The sequence below is a fragment of the Canis lupus genome, chromosome 7 (genome assembly GCF_048164855.1).
Source record: "Canis lupus baileyi chromosome 7, mCanLup2.hap1, whole genome shotgun sequence".
NCBI lineage: Eukaryota > Metazoa > Chordata > Mammalia > Carnivora > Canidae > Canis > Canis lupus.
Window position 1 is genome coordinate 10,533,375 of NC_132844.1, and position 17,170 is coordinate 10,550,544.

Below are 17,170 nucleotides of genomic sequence, written 5' to 3' on the forward strand. Positions count from 1 at the left end.
AATGAATATTTGTGTCATTGTTCTTGCGCTCACGGTAAGATTGGAACTTTCAAGGTCAACACATTTGTTCATAGTTTTCACAGAGGCACTCGTAAAAGATTATTGCCACTTACTGGGCAACTACTCTTTTCACTAAATGTCTTATTAGCATGATTTTCCGAAGACGATAGGAAATTAAAACACTCCATAGTACAGTTTATTTTATAGCGTTGAGGAAACGTAATACAAAGAAAGGGCACACATTCTAGTGAGTTTTAGGAAAGAAATGATCTGCAACTTGACCTGGAGTACGTGTGGGGGGAGGGAGCACAGCAAAGGCTTAGAGAGAAGCTGATGGAGCTCATTCTGTTATTTGTTTCAGAGGTGATTCTGAAATGGTGCTTCTCTCTGTGATGCCCTTGCAATAACAATATTCTTTTTATTTTTCTTGATCTTTCACAGCCTGTGGATATTTCAGCTTGCAAGGTAAAATACGTTTTTGCTCCATGGCCAGCCTTTCAAATCCTCTTTGGCTCTGCTGTGACACTAGATAAAAACAACACAGCCTTCATTGCCTCTTGGCTCTGCCTCACACCTCCTCTTCCTTCAGCTTTTCCTTAATCTCTGTCTACATTGACTTTAGATCTGGAACCTCTTTGCCTAAACCCCATTTGGATGGGCAATCATATTCCCAACTGACTAGCCACTCCCGACTTGGCACTCTCCTCAAGTAATTGCATTTGGAGGACACATGCCACGCCTACCAGAGGCAATCCTGGAAACACTGCAGTATCCTGTTCAGCCTTGGGGACACCACCCTGCTGGGCTCTGCTGGGCTCTCTGGGCTTCAGCTCGTCCACAGAGAAGCATAGAGAAATGTGTTTATGGGCCACAGACTGACCCGGACCTCCCAGCAGATTTGCTTTCTTAAGTACATGACCGTATATTTTTCTGCCTTGTCAAGGACACATCTTACTACATTTGGCAAATTCAAGGCTGCTTCACACGTAAAACTGATGAACCAGGAGTAAACTGGAATTTGCTTCCTTGTCCTTCACTATAGTCAGGGTTCAGAATAATCATTCAGTTCCACCTTAGCATGAATACATGTCTGGGAAGATGTTTGCTGTTCTTAACCATTGAATTGATTCTCTGTGTCAGATTTACAGGAGTGCAGGATGCTGGTTCGAGCATTTTGGTCATATGGCAACAGGAGTTGGCCCTTTACCTGGCTGTTTAAACGGGCCTGATTAGAACCACAGGAGAGGCTTTGTAGTGTCATAGTACACTCAGCTTTGGGTCATACCAAAGTTTTAATTGCCACCTCTGTCACTTTACTAGGTCTATCACTTTGGGTAAATTATTAAGCTCCTTTAAAATGGAGATATAATACTTATGCTGGGCTAATCTGAAATGCAGAGTGCATCAACTACATTAGAGCAGCACCTACTGCAGAGGACATACTCATTACATTACTTTCTTCTCTCTAATAGGATTGAAAGGGGCATGTATGGGGCTGCAAATTAATTGTGTATTGGTATGCTTTTTTTCTCTGTCAGAGTATCTTCTGCTTAAGAAACTTTTCTTTATCCAAGACAGGGCTTTGCGTGTACAGAATGACCATATGTCATTGGTTTGACTTAAAAAAAATGGAAACAAATTGATTCTTAGTTTTCACATCAAAATTACTTAGGCAGATGAGAAATCTAAAAAAAAAATAAATGTGACATCAGATCTTGAAAAAATGAACAGAATGAGGACCTTGGATTCCTCCTCCATTGGCCTAATAACTCTTCAGGCTGAATAGGGCATGTCCGAGGATGTAAAATGGCTGGCCTATGGTGCGGCCAATCCATTCCTTTCAGTCTTCTAAGAATTGATGTGAGTTGCAGCCAGATCAATTTGGCTGTGGCGATTGGTATCGATTGTGTAGACGGGCAAAAAGAATGGATTTGCCATGTCACAGAATAGTTCATTTGCTTCTTGTAGATACTATAGTAGTCTGGGAAAAATTGCACAGTGGTGAGAGTCAGGAAAGAGGCCTCTTCTGACCCTTTCTTATCTTCACCTTGCCCTGTGTGACTGACTACCAGTTAGACAGCTCCATGTAGATGCCCCCATGGAGCTTTTGAACATGTTCCTGGACTCATCTTCTCTCTAAAATTACTTCCTACTTGTTGTTAGGGGTACTACCAAATAAGCTTGAACGCTCAATATTTTCTTTCATTTCCCTCTTTCTTTTCCTCCTTTCCATCCTCCATCCCCCATTCTATTCATGCATCAACTTCATTTCTTACTTAGGAGTACACATCAAATCCTTACCCAGGTTTTCTATACCCTTTGCCAGCTTCGTTGTCTGTTCTGGAAAATATTTATTCTACTTGCAGTCCTGCTGGATACTGTAGCCTGGTTTTTTTTTTTTTTTTTTGAATGCTGCTTTGATTATTTCATTCTCTGCCTTAGAATCTTCCCCAGCTCTGTATACATTCCAGCCTGTTGTAGTGCCTTTAAGAAACTCTCACGTTTGGGTGACTGCAAAAAATGAACATTTCACCTTCTGTACCTTTTTGGCAGGCTTGGTGCGACAGAGATAGAGAGCAGTCCATCAAAATGCATTTTTCTCCTTTAAAGCCTAGAGTTGTCACTGAGAAGTGACAATCTAGGCAGGAGCTACATTTCCCAGTGTCTGCTTAAATCCAGGTATGGCCATTATCTAGTATTTACCAGTGCCGTGTGAGCAGAAGTGGTGTATGTCTGTTTCATGCCAAGGTACTTGAGAAGTGGGTGGATCTTCTCCTGACTCTCTCTTCCCATCTGTTGGCTGGATAAAAAGACTCTGAAGCTTTGGGGGACAATGAGACTCCAAGATAAAATGACCCTACATACCTGAATTATGTGTGGAGAAAGACATCAACCAGGAATATCTTCATTGAACTGTTACACGAGCAGGAAATAAATACAGTGGTTTTATACCACTGAAATTTTGGGGCTCCCTATTGCCATGTCTTTCCATCTTCCTAGAAAACCCTGTTCATCCTTTTCTACTAATCTCAGTTTTACCACATTCATAAATTCAAGCTTCACTGCTATTAAGCCTTTCTTAATTATCACAAGCCAATTTGCTATCTCTATTCTTTGAATTTCTTCATTGCTTATTTTCCACAGTGCTATTTGGTTTTTCTATGGTAATTATCTTCTCTTTTGTTCTTACAATTATGGAAGCAAAGTCTACTATGTTCCAATTGCTAGTAGAGCCAAAGTTGAAAAATGTCTATGTCCTATTTCCTTAAATTTAGAGTGAAGGCAATGAATATGTCTTCTATATTACTGCATTCTTCAAAGTGCCTGGCATGTAGGATATTATTATTTGATGTCGTTTGGGTTTTATTTCTCAGACTTCAGTTTTTTTTTTTTTTTTTTTTTTTAGAATAAGCATGCTAATTTAATCTAGAATATTGAGCACCTAAATGACTGGACTCTAAGGCTGTGGTGTGCAAATCAGTGAAGGTGATGACTCTCAGGTTGAAGAGGAGAAAGGCTAATTTAAATCACTTTGGTGGTGCAGACGTGGTAAATTCCCAGAATTCCAATCAAAAGATGGAATCTTCTGGGTGAATTTTTACCTAAAGCCTACATGGCTAAGGAACAGTGAAAATATGACACTCCCCATCCTCATGAAAAGGATTCCATTCCTTAATAACAAAAGATCCATATTTTTTTCTCCTTAGGTGGCTATGTACATTAAAATCTGAATAGGAAAGTTGAGTTTTTCTCACTCAGACTTTTAAAATATCAAATTGTTCCCCAACTATTATTAAAAAATAAAATAGGAGGTAAGAAACTAGAGAATGTTGAGAATTAATGGTTGCTGTGTTTCCCAGTGGTTTAATGATATTTGGATACCAGTGCCCTCCCATCAAAATAACTAAATAATGACTCATATTTCCTCTTTATCTTTAATATCACTTCTTCTTTCTTTTTCCTTTTAATAAATTTTTGCAGTTTTACTTTGTGGTTGGCTGGCGTTGAAGAATAATTTCTTTTTCTTAAAAGGAACAATCTGAACTTTTGCAGCATAAATGCTAAATATGTTAGAAAAAGATGCTGCAATTTAATAATGCAGAGGCTCTGCCAAACAATGCAAGATTGAACAATGGTCTAGTTTGAATTTGGATAAACTGCATCTCCAGGTAGAGCATTCTTTATTACAGAAATGTCAGAACGATATATTTACAATAAAATTAACTAGTGGAAAAAGTAGAATCTAAAATAAACACAGCCTCAGTATAGTCAAACTGGTTTAGAATTCTAATAAAAATGGTCAGAAATGAGACAGACTTGATTGATTGTTAGTGCATTAGAGTCACAAATAAACTTTAATTCCTCATATTATCTTTTTAATCAGGATAACCGCAGCATGGTGGGTTGTAGGAAAGTCATTTTGAAGTGGTATGACCAAGAGTTTGTGATAGTATAATAATCTAATAAGGAATAAGATGGAAAGATGTTTGAAAGGACAGCTAGCTGAATGCCTAAGAATTAGATGCATTCTAAAATGAGATTTATCTATGATGCAATAAGATGTGTTCCAAACAAAAAAAGGAAAATTAAATTTGGGGAGGAGGACATTTTTTTTTTCTCTGAAATATGCCTGGCTCAATTTAGTTTATGGAATGGTTTAATCAGAACAGCAAAATTCTCAAAATATTGTTTACACAGAATTTTTCTGGGCTGGAGCCATATTGAATAAAATTGCTTCCTATTTAACTTGTGTAAAACTAAAATTCAGCAAATTTAATTTTTGAAAATAAATTACAAAACAGTGGAAGAACAATTGCTACTGATTTTAAGAAACAGAATGCCAGAAGTATCCCTGCCAAATTATAAACTCATAGAAAAATGACAGGTATAGAAAAGAGTATGGTTGCTGCTGGTAGGATCTGAAACATCATTGTGATTTAGTGGAAAATTACTGCCTTTTGGTAGGAAACAAGCCAATGTCCTTAACTGATGCTTATAAAAATGAACCAATCTGCTCTGCTCTGAAGGAAAAATAACAATTATTCATATCCAAAGCAGTATGTTGAAAATGTAGATTTATCTTCTTATATGTTTTCTGTAACTTTTTTTACGAGACGGTGACATTTGCTTCATCTTCTAATATTTACAACCTAATTACTATATAAGGCACTAAGAGAGTTCAGAATAAAAGACTCAGTCAACTGCAATTTTTCTTGTTTAACCTGATCTCCAGTACCAGCTACCAGAAGGGTGGGCCTACCATCCACTCCTGGTCAGTTTCTGTCCCGGTAGGGGTAATTTCCATTCTATGCCTGGGCATTCTCTAAAGCCTCTTTTCTTTTCAAAATCACATATGTTTAAACATTAATCCTTCAGCCCTTGCATCATGACTCTAACATGACTCCTGGGGTCTTAGTTAATGTGAAAAGAGCCAATCTTGAAAACCTCAGGAATCCTATTCAGTGTGAACATGAAATTATTCCAGGATTTAAATGTCACTAAAATATTCCACAATAAATACTTATTATTTGGTCAAGGCTTTTCAAACACTTGTTTTTTAAAACCAAATTCTGTATTACTCAGGGTTTAACCACAGCAGCAGACTATATAAGTCTGTATGTGTATATACAACATATATCCAGATATTATATATAAATACTGTATATATGTGTTTGTGTGTGTATGTGTATATATGTGCATATATGTATATACATATATACATAACTTATATACATAAAATGCTAAAATTTTGTATATATGTATATACATAAAATGTATATATATATAATATATATATACACACACACACACACACATGCACACACACACATTGTTACAAGGAACTGGTTGACAAGATGGTGGGACTGGTTAAACAGTTTCTGTGAGGCCATTGTCTCCACATCTGATGTTGAGGCTCAAAGTCCACAGGGTGAGCAGTTTGGAAGGGAAGATCACAAACATAAGCTGGAATCCTTTGACTGTTCTTGTTGCCTGTGACCCTAGTGATGAGTGGGTCCTGCAGAAGCCGGGCTTTGTCATGGAGTTAAACCCATACACCTGATCCAGGAGTCAAAGAAGCTGAAGGAGGATCCAGGGAAGGATCCCCTGTTGCTGCACACCAACCAGGGGAGCCAGCAGGTCAGCAGTGATGTGCATGTTAGCTCCACAAGGGCTGCCTGGTGCCTTCTCTCCCTTCATTCACCCAGGTAGCTCAACTGGAGAACTCTCTAGTAAATCCCTTCATAAAGAGCTAAAATACCAGAATGAGGAAACTGGTCCTTGACCACGCAAAGAGGAATGTGAGTTATTACTATAAAGGAATGTAACGGTGTGTTGTTTATGTTCTTAACGTGACATTTATTGGCATATCATGATGGTAGATTTTAGTATTCAGCTCACATCTTTTGCATAGCTCATGTGGAATATTCTTCATTTAGAGAATGCAGTTTTGCATTATTATATCATTATTGTTATACCTGTTATTCTCCTTGGAATCTCACCTGTATATTTTATCAGTGACTAAAGCATATGATTTCTAGCATATTCCTATGCCTTTCTTTGATAAGTGGAGTGTGAAATATCTGACAAAAATTACAAGTCAGTAGTGGAAATAGATTAATCGCACACACACACACAAATCACAGTTGCCTTTTGTAATATGGCTTAAATTTAGTGGCTGGGATTCAGAAGAAAATAAAGAAGCAAATAGAATTATGAAAAGTGGATGGAATTGATTTTTTTTTAAGCAAAAGGAATTGTGAAGAAAGACACAGCCCCACTGATGTAAATGCAGCTTCCAGTAAATCTCATTTCTCTTAGCTGTAATTATGAAAATCCTCTTGAGCATTTCAGTATGTTGTGAGCTGCTTTACTGTTTTTCACAACAGAGACAATTTCAGTTATCTTAGAAATCTGGAGCTGCCTTCAGCCCGAAGCCCAGAAGACTCGGCTGGTTCTGTGCTCAGGGTCAATTGTTGCTTAAACTACTTTTAGAGTCTATTCAACATGACAAGCAGATCAATCTTTTCAATTCAGAACTGATGAAATTCTACATTTTAGAAAGCATTGCCTGGAGAGTATGAATTCAATAGATGTTTTTTTAGGACCATTTGGTGTTTCTTTCAGCTATTTTACTAGGGCTTTTCTAAATGCAGAATGCTAAACTCATTTGGATCTTTTAAGCAGGCTTAGTTCTCTCAATATATACATATTATTCCAGAGTATAGGGAATTAATCTTAGAACATCATCTTGTAGTGTAACCAAGTATTGACACTGATTTTAAGTAGTTTGTGTAGAATAAGGATATTAACATTCCAGTTGTACTGACACCTTATTCTTTAAGCTTACAAATCAAATGCTGAGGTATGCATGAATGAAAATGCTAAGGAAGAAATGTACAATTTCTAGTCTCGAGCAAGTGAGATAGATGGAAACTCACGTTATGTACCAATTAGACTTACATTACAATCAAAATGCTTTCATATTTGAGTCACAGTTAATTATATTCAAAAATATATTGGTATATGGGGCGCCCAGGTGGCTCAGCGGTTGAGCATCTGCCTTGGGCCCAGGGTGTGACCCCGGGTCCCGGGATCGAGTCCCGCATCGGGTTCCCTGCACGGAGCCTGCTTCTCCCTCTGCCTGTGTCTCTGCCTCTCTCTCTCTCTCTCTCTCTCTCTCTCTCTGTGTCTCTCATGAATAAATAAATAAAATCTTTAAAAAAACATATTTGTATAAAGGCAAATGTATCTTTACTGAAAGTAGAAGATAAATAGGCAGCAGCAGCACAAATGACACCTACAGCATGTCATTTGACACATTTCACTTGTGAAAACAAAATCTTGATTTTTGTCTTTATGTAGTTAAACTAATAACTCATCCTACTTAACACAGGAATTCATGGAAACTTTTGAATTTTTTTTGTTATACTTCCTGAAATCGTTTTTAATTGATTTTTTATTTATTTATTTTTTTGTTTTTGTTTTTTGGTTGACTGATGGAATACACTCACCTGTTTTTAGCCTGAAATCGGGGCTATGACAAGTGTTAAAAAGATGCCCCCAAATGGGTGTAATGAGATAGATTTAGAGAGACAGCAGAGGGCACTGGCCTGCAGTCCCGGACAGAAGAATCCTTGGATTAGAAACTTCCCTTTTCTTTATTTAAAGATAAGAGGATGATGTTGAAAAGTATAAATTATTCCAATAGGAATCCCTTAATGATGTCAGTAGTGCCTTCCGGCAAAACATTCTAAAGTAAAGCTGAGTCTCTCCAGGTTCTCTATTTGTCCAAATGCTAAATCCGTGAGTCTGGCATTAATATTTTAGGGAAACAATAATTGAACAAAACAACTTCGATACATGAAGAGAGATGGAAAAAGAGTTCCGGCTGGGGCACACATTTTTAGGTACTGTAGTGAATTTTAGTGATACACGCTTTGTACTTGCTTTTGAACACCTCTGGTTTTAACATCAGTTACGTTGATTGCGAAGCCCACTGAACATTTTGATGTTTTTGTTAGAAGTGCTAGTGTTGCTTGCCATCCATTTATTGAAAGTGTCATTAGGATAGGTTTAAATTACACACCTACCATAACCCCCCTTCCCAAGGAGAGATCAGAGATGGGCTGCAGGCCTGGCTCCTAGCAGGAGAGAATGCTCCCAACCGTTCTCATACTCTGCATCTCCATTGGTTGATCATTTGGCTTCTTAGGCTGCTGAGGCTGCAAAAGGAGTGAGGAGAACTAACCAGCCACTAAATTTTGAAACGCCGATGAGAGAGAAGCCGGGGTTATTATCATCTCTCAGCGAGCACATAAAGCATTAAACTTTTTTCAGTCTCATTTCTGCGACAGAGATTTTGACAAGAACATAAAATAAAAACCTCACAAATTCATGCTGCTGACGATGATTATAACATGACCAGGGAATGGTATAAATGTCAACATTTCTTGAATCAATTTGAAGATTGTGATCTTGCAGACCTCCACAGACACTGCAAATGATTACGGTAGAATTTCCCCATTTGTGATTGTATTATTGGAAGAGGTGAAGGGATTTCAATATCACACCTGACAAGAAAGGATTGTGAACTCACCACCACATTCTGAAGGGTAAAAGATTTTCACAGAATTATAGGGCTTGTTTCTGAATTCTCTTGCAAAATACATAAAATGAGTGCAATAATTTCCAAAGATCTATGTTTAAAAATATGTTGGCTCAAATTAACTTCGTGGTTTTCAATGATTAAAAAACAAAACCCAACACCTTACTAAATCTTTCCATAGCAGTTACATATGTTATTTGAAATTTATGGTTAGCCTCTTTTTACTAACAGCTTTTCATGGAGTTATTTTTGGTCATAGAATAATGTCTTTGTGCAAAATATCTATGCTTCTTTGGTTACTGCAACCAAGTACACTCTTTTTAACTGTGTGATAGAATCACTAGATTGGTAAAATTCAGCATTTTGGGTGAAACTTGTACCAAATAGAAATTAAACAGAACCTTAAACAGGTGTGAAAAAGCAGAGAGTGTACATGATCTTAAATATCTACCTCTTATTTTTTAAGATTTTATTTATTTATTCATGAGAGACCTAGAGAGAGAGAGTGAGAGAGAGGCAGAGACGCAGACAGAGGGAGAAGCAGGCTCCATGCAGGGAGCCCGATGTGGGATTCGATCCCAGGACTCCAGGATCACGCCCTAGACCAAAGGCAGGTGCTAAACCGCTGAGCCACCCAGGGATCCCCTCTACCTCTTATTCAAAATTTCTTAAAAGAAAGCATTAAAAAAACCAAACTGTACCTTCCTGATTCCAGAGTGTTCATTTGAAGAGGCCAAGGAGCCACTAGGTGTTGCTCTAAGACAGCTTCCTATGACAAACCAACAAACTGCTTTGCGGGGCTTCAGATTTCATCGGTCATTATAATTTCCTTAAAAATGCGAAGATTAAATCTGAGGCTTAGAAAATTAGCTTTAAATAGTACCATGATCATCTATTAAAATATGTAGTGCATGCACGCATGTGTACCTTCCCCACCCCACTGAAATGCCTTGTAAATGAAAATCAAATATAAAATCCTATGTTATACCAATAGTACCATTCATTTAATACCAAAATAATCAGTTTATGTGTGACAAACACAACTGTCTTTTTCATATACTTCAGCTGTCCCCAACGGTTGATTCTGTTTTTTTTTTTTATATATATTTTTAAAGATTCTATTTATTTATTCATGAGAGACACAGAGAGAGGCAGAGACACAGGCAGAGGGAGAAGCAGGTTCCATGCTAGGAGCCCAATGTGGGACTCAAACCCGGGAGTCTGGGATCACGCCCTGAGCCAAAGGCAGATGCTCAACCGCTGAGCCACCCAGGCATCCCAATTTCGTTGTTAATTACTGACATTTCTGAACTGTAGACTTATTCTAGCATCAGGAAAATGGAACTGTTGTTTTAGCCAAGGCTTTTTACCTTATCAAGCAAGTTTCTCAAAAGGACTTTTGGATCTGGGTAATGTGACACCCAACCCCCCCTCACCGCACCACCTCAACCTAATAATCCAGTAATCCATCTCATATTCTGTGACATTTGACTCACATGGGAAATGAATTTGCTTGGTTCATTGATGTTTCTCCATAGTTGAAAGCTACTCTATGCTCTGGCTTGGCAAATTTATACTGATCATTCAAAAGCCAGGGCTAGAATATTAGAAATATTGCAGTATAAAAATGAGATGAGCTAGAAGAATTTTGGGAAATATACTGAATAATAATCAGGTTTCTGCACAGAAGTTTCTGTGGCTCTGCATTTTATAGGGCTCTATAGTTTTGTAAAGGAAAAAAGGACAGAAATACTATTCTGGTAAACAGAACAGGGATTTGCATAAAAATGACCAGTAACTGTCTCTTTGAGCCCAAATCATTCATGATTTCTCATCTTTTAATTAATATGAAGGAATATAAAAAATTAAACTACAGTGAATTAGAATTTTGCTTCCATTCTTTTTTTTTTTTTTTTTTTTTTTTTTAACAAAGGTCTTGGTAGGCTGTTTTCCAAGGGAGGTAATAAAGATCTTCTCTACACTATTTTTTTTTTTTTAATTTTTATTTATTTATGATAGGCACACAGTGAGAGAGAGAGAGGCAGAGACACAGGCAGAGGGAGAAGCAGGCTCCATGCACCGGGAGCCCGACGTGGGATTCGATCCCGGGTCTCCAGGATCGCGCCCTGGGCCAAAGGCAGGCGCCAAACCGCTGCGCCACCCAGGGATCCCTTTTTTTTAAATTTTTTTTTTTTTTTTTAATTTTTATTTATTTATTCTCTACACTATTTTTGATTCAGCATCTTTGGCTAAGATCAACCATTGAATCAATGCACCAAGGATTTAATCTTGTTCTTGCCAGGGAAATAGGTTTGTTGATCTAATACCTTTCATATCATTAATGATTATGACATATCATCTATTAATATAGTTTTCCTAAGTAATTATAAAATAGTTTGCAACTGCAAAAATGTCACAGCTTGTAAACAGTGTCATTTTTTTTTGGCCATCTTCTATGTACAGTTACCTCTGAGTAAAATATTTAGACTGAATTTGTATATACCAACCTCATTAATATATTTGGAGTGAAAACCATTAACAAAAACGCACAAGTTCTTGTTTATCTTGGAATTTGCCTGTGATGGATACTTTTTTTTAAATGTTTTTTTTTTTTTAATTTTTATTTATTTATGATAGTCACACAGAGAGAGAGAGAGGCAGAGACACAGGCAGAAGGAGAGGCAGAGACACAGGCAGAGGGAGAAACAGGCTCCATGCACCGGGAGCCCGACGTGGGATTCGATTCCGGGTCTCCAGGATCGCGCCTTGGGCCAAAGGCAGGCGCCAAACCGCTGCGCCACCCAGGGATCCCGGATACTTTTTTTTAAAGAGGAAGTCTGTTGCGGCAATGGAGTCATTAAGGAAATGACTTCTAGGGCCACAGAGCTTGGGTTTGAATCCCATCTCTGCCATTTTCAAGCAGATTAACCTCTTAGAGGCTTCAGTTTCTCAGCCGTTAAATTGGGAACACTATAGCACTCATGGTGCTGTTGTAAGAATTACAAGAAATAAAACATATTAAGAACCTGGCTTGGTTTTTGTGTGATGGAAAATGTCCAATAAACATTCCATTGAACCCTTTCTGTCCACTTTTGTATTTGGTCTCAAGGAGAGTCATTGTGTTCTCCAGAGGTGATTATTACAAATCTCCAAAATTTATCTCCCTTAAAGCACCAAATATCTTTTCTACTTTACTCCTTAATATGGAAACTTCAAAAAATGCAGTGCATATTTTACAGAGTACGCTGACGGAATATACTCAGTGTGCTTTAACCATTTCTGGATAGCTCAGGGCCAACGATGGAGACGAATGATCTTGTTTATCTTGCTTTAGTGAGATTATCTGCCAGGCACCAATGCACAGTGAGGGATCTTTGCCTTTTCCACTGGGCCAAACCATGTTGCTGTGCTTTTCAGATTCCTATATTTGCTTTGCAATGCTTTTGAAAAATCTTTCCTTCTATGTGGATTATAATTGAAGATCAGAGACTGAGAAGAGAAAGGAGACAATGTAGATAGCACATAATATATGCTTGGGGAAACGATTCCTCTGTTTGGGAGGCAGAAACTGAGATCTGGTGAAGGGGGCTCATGGAGCTAGGACTGTATCTCCGCTGCTGGGTTCTGCTGTGCTCTGGCAAGATCTCATCATTGGCAGCACTAGGGTTTCTTACTCTTGTGGACTGGAGGAGGGGGAGATAGCTTTGGGCGTCCATCACTTAACTACCTACAGCTCAGTATGTTGACGTTAGTCCTGAGAGCCTCTCACACTGAATACACCTACATGTTGCATATCTCTGGAGTTACCATGGGTGACTTGGAGTTAGGCGTCAACACGTTCAGCTGTTATTTCATTTTTGCTATCAGGGTGATAAGATGGGACTGTAGCACTGCCTCCTTCAGCTCACCTCCCTACATCCTTCTAGTTTGCCACCATGCCAGAAACCCTACTCGGTTAGAATATTCTCCAAACAAAAGCTAATACTTGGAGACCACACAGAAAAACAGTATGAGTTTAGTGCGCAAGTTCTCATCTGTTTTTAGTGTTGCTCCGAGGTATTTTTTGCTCCCCTTATAGATGGCTGGCTGACTTCTGGAGGACACAGACTTGATAGGTGCTACCTCTGTGTCAGTGAAGTGTTCCATCTTCTTTTCTTGCTGGATCAACTGTGAGACCGGACACGCCATGCACTAGATGAGAAGACGTTGTCATTGCCTAGAACTGCTACCCCTCTGTTGTAAACTCCAACATTCCATTTTTTGAGCCTAACCTCCATCACTCACTATTTCAATTCCATTCCTCCTCTCCACCTTTTCTCAAACTTCATTGAACTCCCAGGACTTTGACCCTCTAATTTTTCTACATCAGCAGCTTCTTCTGTTTTTATTACCTTTTCTAGCCAGAGTAGAGGACACAATCCCATTGCTATAATTGCATTATTAAAATTTTATTTTACTCTGTCATCTATCCCCTTTGTGTTTCTATTTCACTCACCTAAAATATTTTACCTGTGTAGAATGCAGTTTTCTTTCTTTCTTTCTTTCTTTCTTTCTTTCTTTCTTTCTTTCTTTCTTTCTTTCTTTCTTTTTCTTCTTCTTCTTCTTCTTCTTCTTCTTCTTCTTCTTCTTCTTCTTCTTCTTTCTTTCTTTCTTTCTCTTTCTTTTTCTTTTTACAACTTGGCTATTGAGCAGTATGGAGGTAGGAGGAGGTAGGAGGCAGAGGTTCAGGAACCAGTTCTAACAGATCTGGACAACTCTATAGATTGGGGACAGTGAGGACAATAAGACCTCCACAAGGACAATCAATTCCCTTATGTGTTGCTAGTCATCAACTTGCCATTCCCCATGATGCTGTCATACAAACTGTCAGTGCTCTTGTTAGGCATCATGTCCTCCCATATCTTCTTCACGTCTAGTGAACATTTCACTTCCTCCTTCCCAGAAGTTGTGGAGGTTATCATAAACTTTTCGACTTCTTGAGCACTGCCATCTATTTTCTTTGTTTCCATCTTTTCTATGAGTTTAGTGGCAATGACCAATCTGTTCTATGTGCAAGCTCAATTTTTTTAAACATTCCACATATAGGTGAGAACGTATAGTATTTGTCTAGCTCTCTCTGACTTATTTGACTTAACAGAATGCCCTCCAAGATTATCCATGTTGTTAAAAATGGCAGCAGTTCCTTTCTTTTTTAGGGCTGAATTATATTCCATTGAGTATGTATGTGTAAATATATATATTTGTGATATATTTTCTATATATTTGAATGGATAAATAAAAAGTGATAATAAAGAAAAAAGTGATATATCTATCTGTTCATCTGTTGATGGATTCTTAAGTTGTTTCCATGCCTTGGCTATTGTTCACCCACAGCGAACACAGGGATGCAGATATCTCTTTGAAATACTGATTTCATTTTATTTAGGTATATATCCAGATGTGAAATTGCTAGATGTTGTGGTAGTTCTGTTAATTTTTTTTAAAGATTATTTACTTATTTATTTATTCATGAGAGACACTGAGAGAGATGCAGAGACACAGGCAGAGGGAGAAGTAGGCTCCATGTAGGGAGCCCGATGTAGGACACAATCCCTGGACCCGGGATCATGCCCTGAGCCAAAGGCAGATGCTCAACTGCTGAGCTACCCAGGCATCCCTCTATTAAAATTTTTAAAAGAACCTCCATCTGTTTTCCATAGTGACTGAACCAATTGACATTCCCATCAACAGTGCACAAGGGTTTCTTTTCTTCACATCCTTGCTAACACTTGTCATCCTTGTTTTTTGATATGGCCATTCTAGCAGGTGTGGGGTAATATCCTATTGTGGTTTTAATTTGCATCTCCCTGATGATTAGTTATATTGAACACATTTTCAGGTACTTGTTGGCAATTTCTAGTCTTCTTTGGGGAAATGTCTATTCAGGTCTTTTGCCCATTTTGAAATTGAATGGTGAGAATGATGATGATGGTGATGATGATGATTGCTATTGAGTTGTGTGAGTTCATTATATATTTATAATATTAACCCTGTATTTTATGTATGGTTTGCAAATAATTTGCAAATAACCCATTTCATTGGTTGCCTTTTTATTTTGTTGATTATATCCTTTGCTATGCAGGAGCTTGTTAGTTTGAGGTAGTCTCACTTGCTTATTTTTGCTTTCATTTTTTTGTGCTTTGGATGTCATACCCAAAAAATTATTGCCAAGACCAACGAGAGGAGTTTTTCTTGTATGTTTTCTTCTAAAGTTTTATAATTTTGAGTTTACATTTAAGTTCTAAATTTTGAGTTAATTTTTATGACTAGTGTAAGATATGGGTCCAATTTTATTCATTCACATGTGAATTTAGTTTTCTTTGCACCATTTATTGAAGAGACTACTCTTTCCTCATTTAGTATTCTTTGCTCCCTTGTCACATATTAGCTGAGCATATACACATGGCTTTATTTCTGGCTGGAAGTTCTGTTCTTCTGGTCTGTGTGTCTGTCTTTATGCCAGTACCATACTCTTTTGATGACTATAGCTTTATCGTATAGCTTGAAATCAGGAAGTATGGTGCCTCCTGCTTTGTTTTTCTTGCACAGGATTTCTTTGGCTATTTGGGATCTTCATGCCTTTGGATTGTAGAATTTAAACCATTTACATTAAAGTAGTTGTTGATAGGTGAAAACCTATTAATGTCATTTTATTTTCTGTTTTGTATTTCCCTTATTCCTTTCTTCCTCTTTTGCTGTCTCTCTTTCTGAATTGATTCTTTCCATAGTAGTATGCTTTGATTTCCTTATTTTTATCTTTTGTGTACCTTCTATAGGTTTTTGCTTTTTGGTTACCATTAGGTTTGTATAAAACATCTTACAGATGTAACAACATATTTTAAGCTGATAACAACTTAACTTGGATTGCATCCAAAACTCTACCCTTTTACTCCGCTTTCCCTGTATTTCATGTTTTTGCCATCACAGTTTACCACTTTTTATATTGTGTATCTGTTATTGAATTATTGTAGCTCTAGTTATTTTTAATACTTTTCTCCTTTAAAGTTTTATACTAGAGTTAGTGATTAACAAATCACTGTTTTATAGCTGAAAGTGTTGGGAAAGTAGTCTGTCCTCCTAGTACTCACTTCTTTGTTTTACCCAACTGGATTGCATTTCTAAGTTAGTGAAATTCCTTTCTTCCAGGTGATCAGTAATATCCTAGTTGCAAATTCTAGTGAAAACTCAATCAAATCTTACTTCATTCCCTGACAGCACCAGTATACATTGCTGGTCTCCTTATTGATACATTTCTTGTTAGCTGGACTCCTGCATGCAACCCTGCTTCCACATTCCACATACTGGAAGCATCCCCTGTTCAACTCATCCAACCTAAATGGTTCTCTTCATCTCTTCCCTTCTCCTCTACTCCCCACCTACCTAAATATGTTCTTCCTTTCTGTCTGTTTTGGGAAATGACATTACTGTCTATCTATTTACTTGGGTCAAAAACCACTTTTCCCTCACTCTACCTTAAATCAGTCACAATTCCTACAATTCTGTGAACTTCTCTCAAGTCTGTTCCTTTATCCTTAGTTCCACTTTTATGTCTATTGCTTTAGCCTAGGTCTGTTTATTTTCTTGCCTGGGTTACTTAACTACATTACAGATATTGCACTCAGAGGGTGTTGACTTGGGTTTCCTAGCTATGTGAAATCAAGTGGATCATCACTCTTTGAGATTCAAGTTCCTCATCTGCAAAATAGGCTTAATAATGTGTACATAGGGAATTTTTTTGGTGACCATTAGATGAGGTAAGGTATCAGGCAGTGTGGATTAGCTGTGGAGGATTATACCTCCACTAGCTGCTGTATTCCCTAGACTGACCTAGCTTTCTAGAAGTGTTGTATACTGGTTCTTTGCTTTTAAAAGTGCTTGCTGCCAGTATTGTCAGGAGAGGGTGTAGGTATATACAGATGCAAGGGGGTGAGAATAGTTATCTGGTTCAGATAAAATGCCATTCTCTTAACACACAGACCTACAGATGTGCTCATGTCGGTCCCATGACGTTATGCAGTCAATAAC

General features: G+C 37.8%; 1 long non-coding RNA gene across 17 annotated transcripts in view; it reads left to right on the plus strand.

Moving 5' to 3' along the window:
* The window catches only part of LOC140636580 (uncharacterized), a 456,565-nt gene that overhangs the window by 135,899 nt on the left and 303,496 nt on the right, over positions 1 to 17,170 (plus strand). The gene's annotated exons all lie outside the window — the stretch shown is intronic.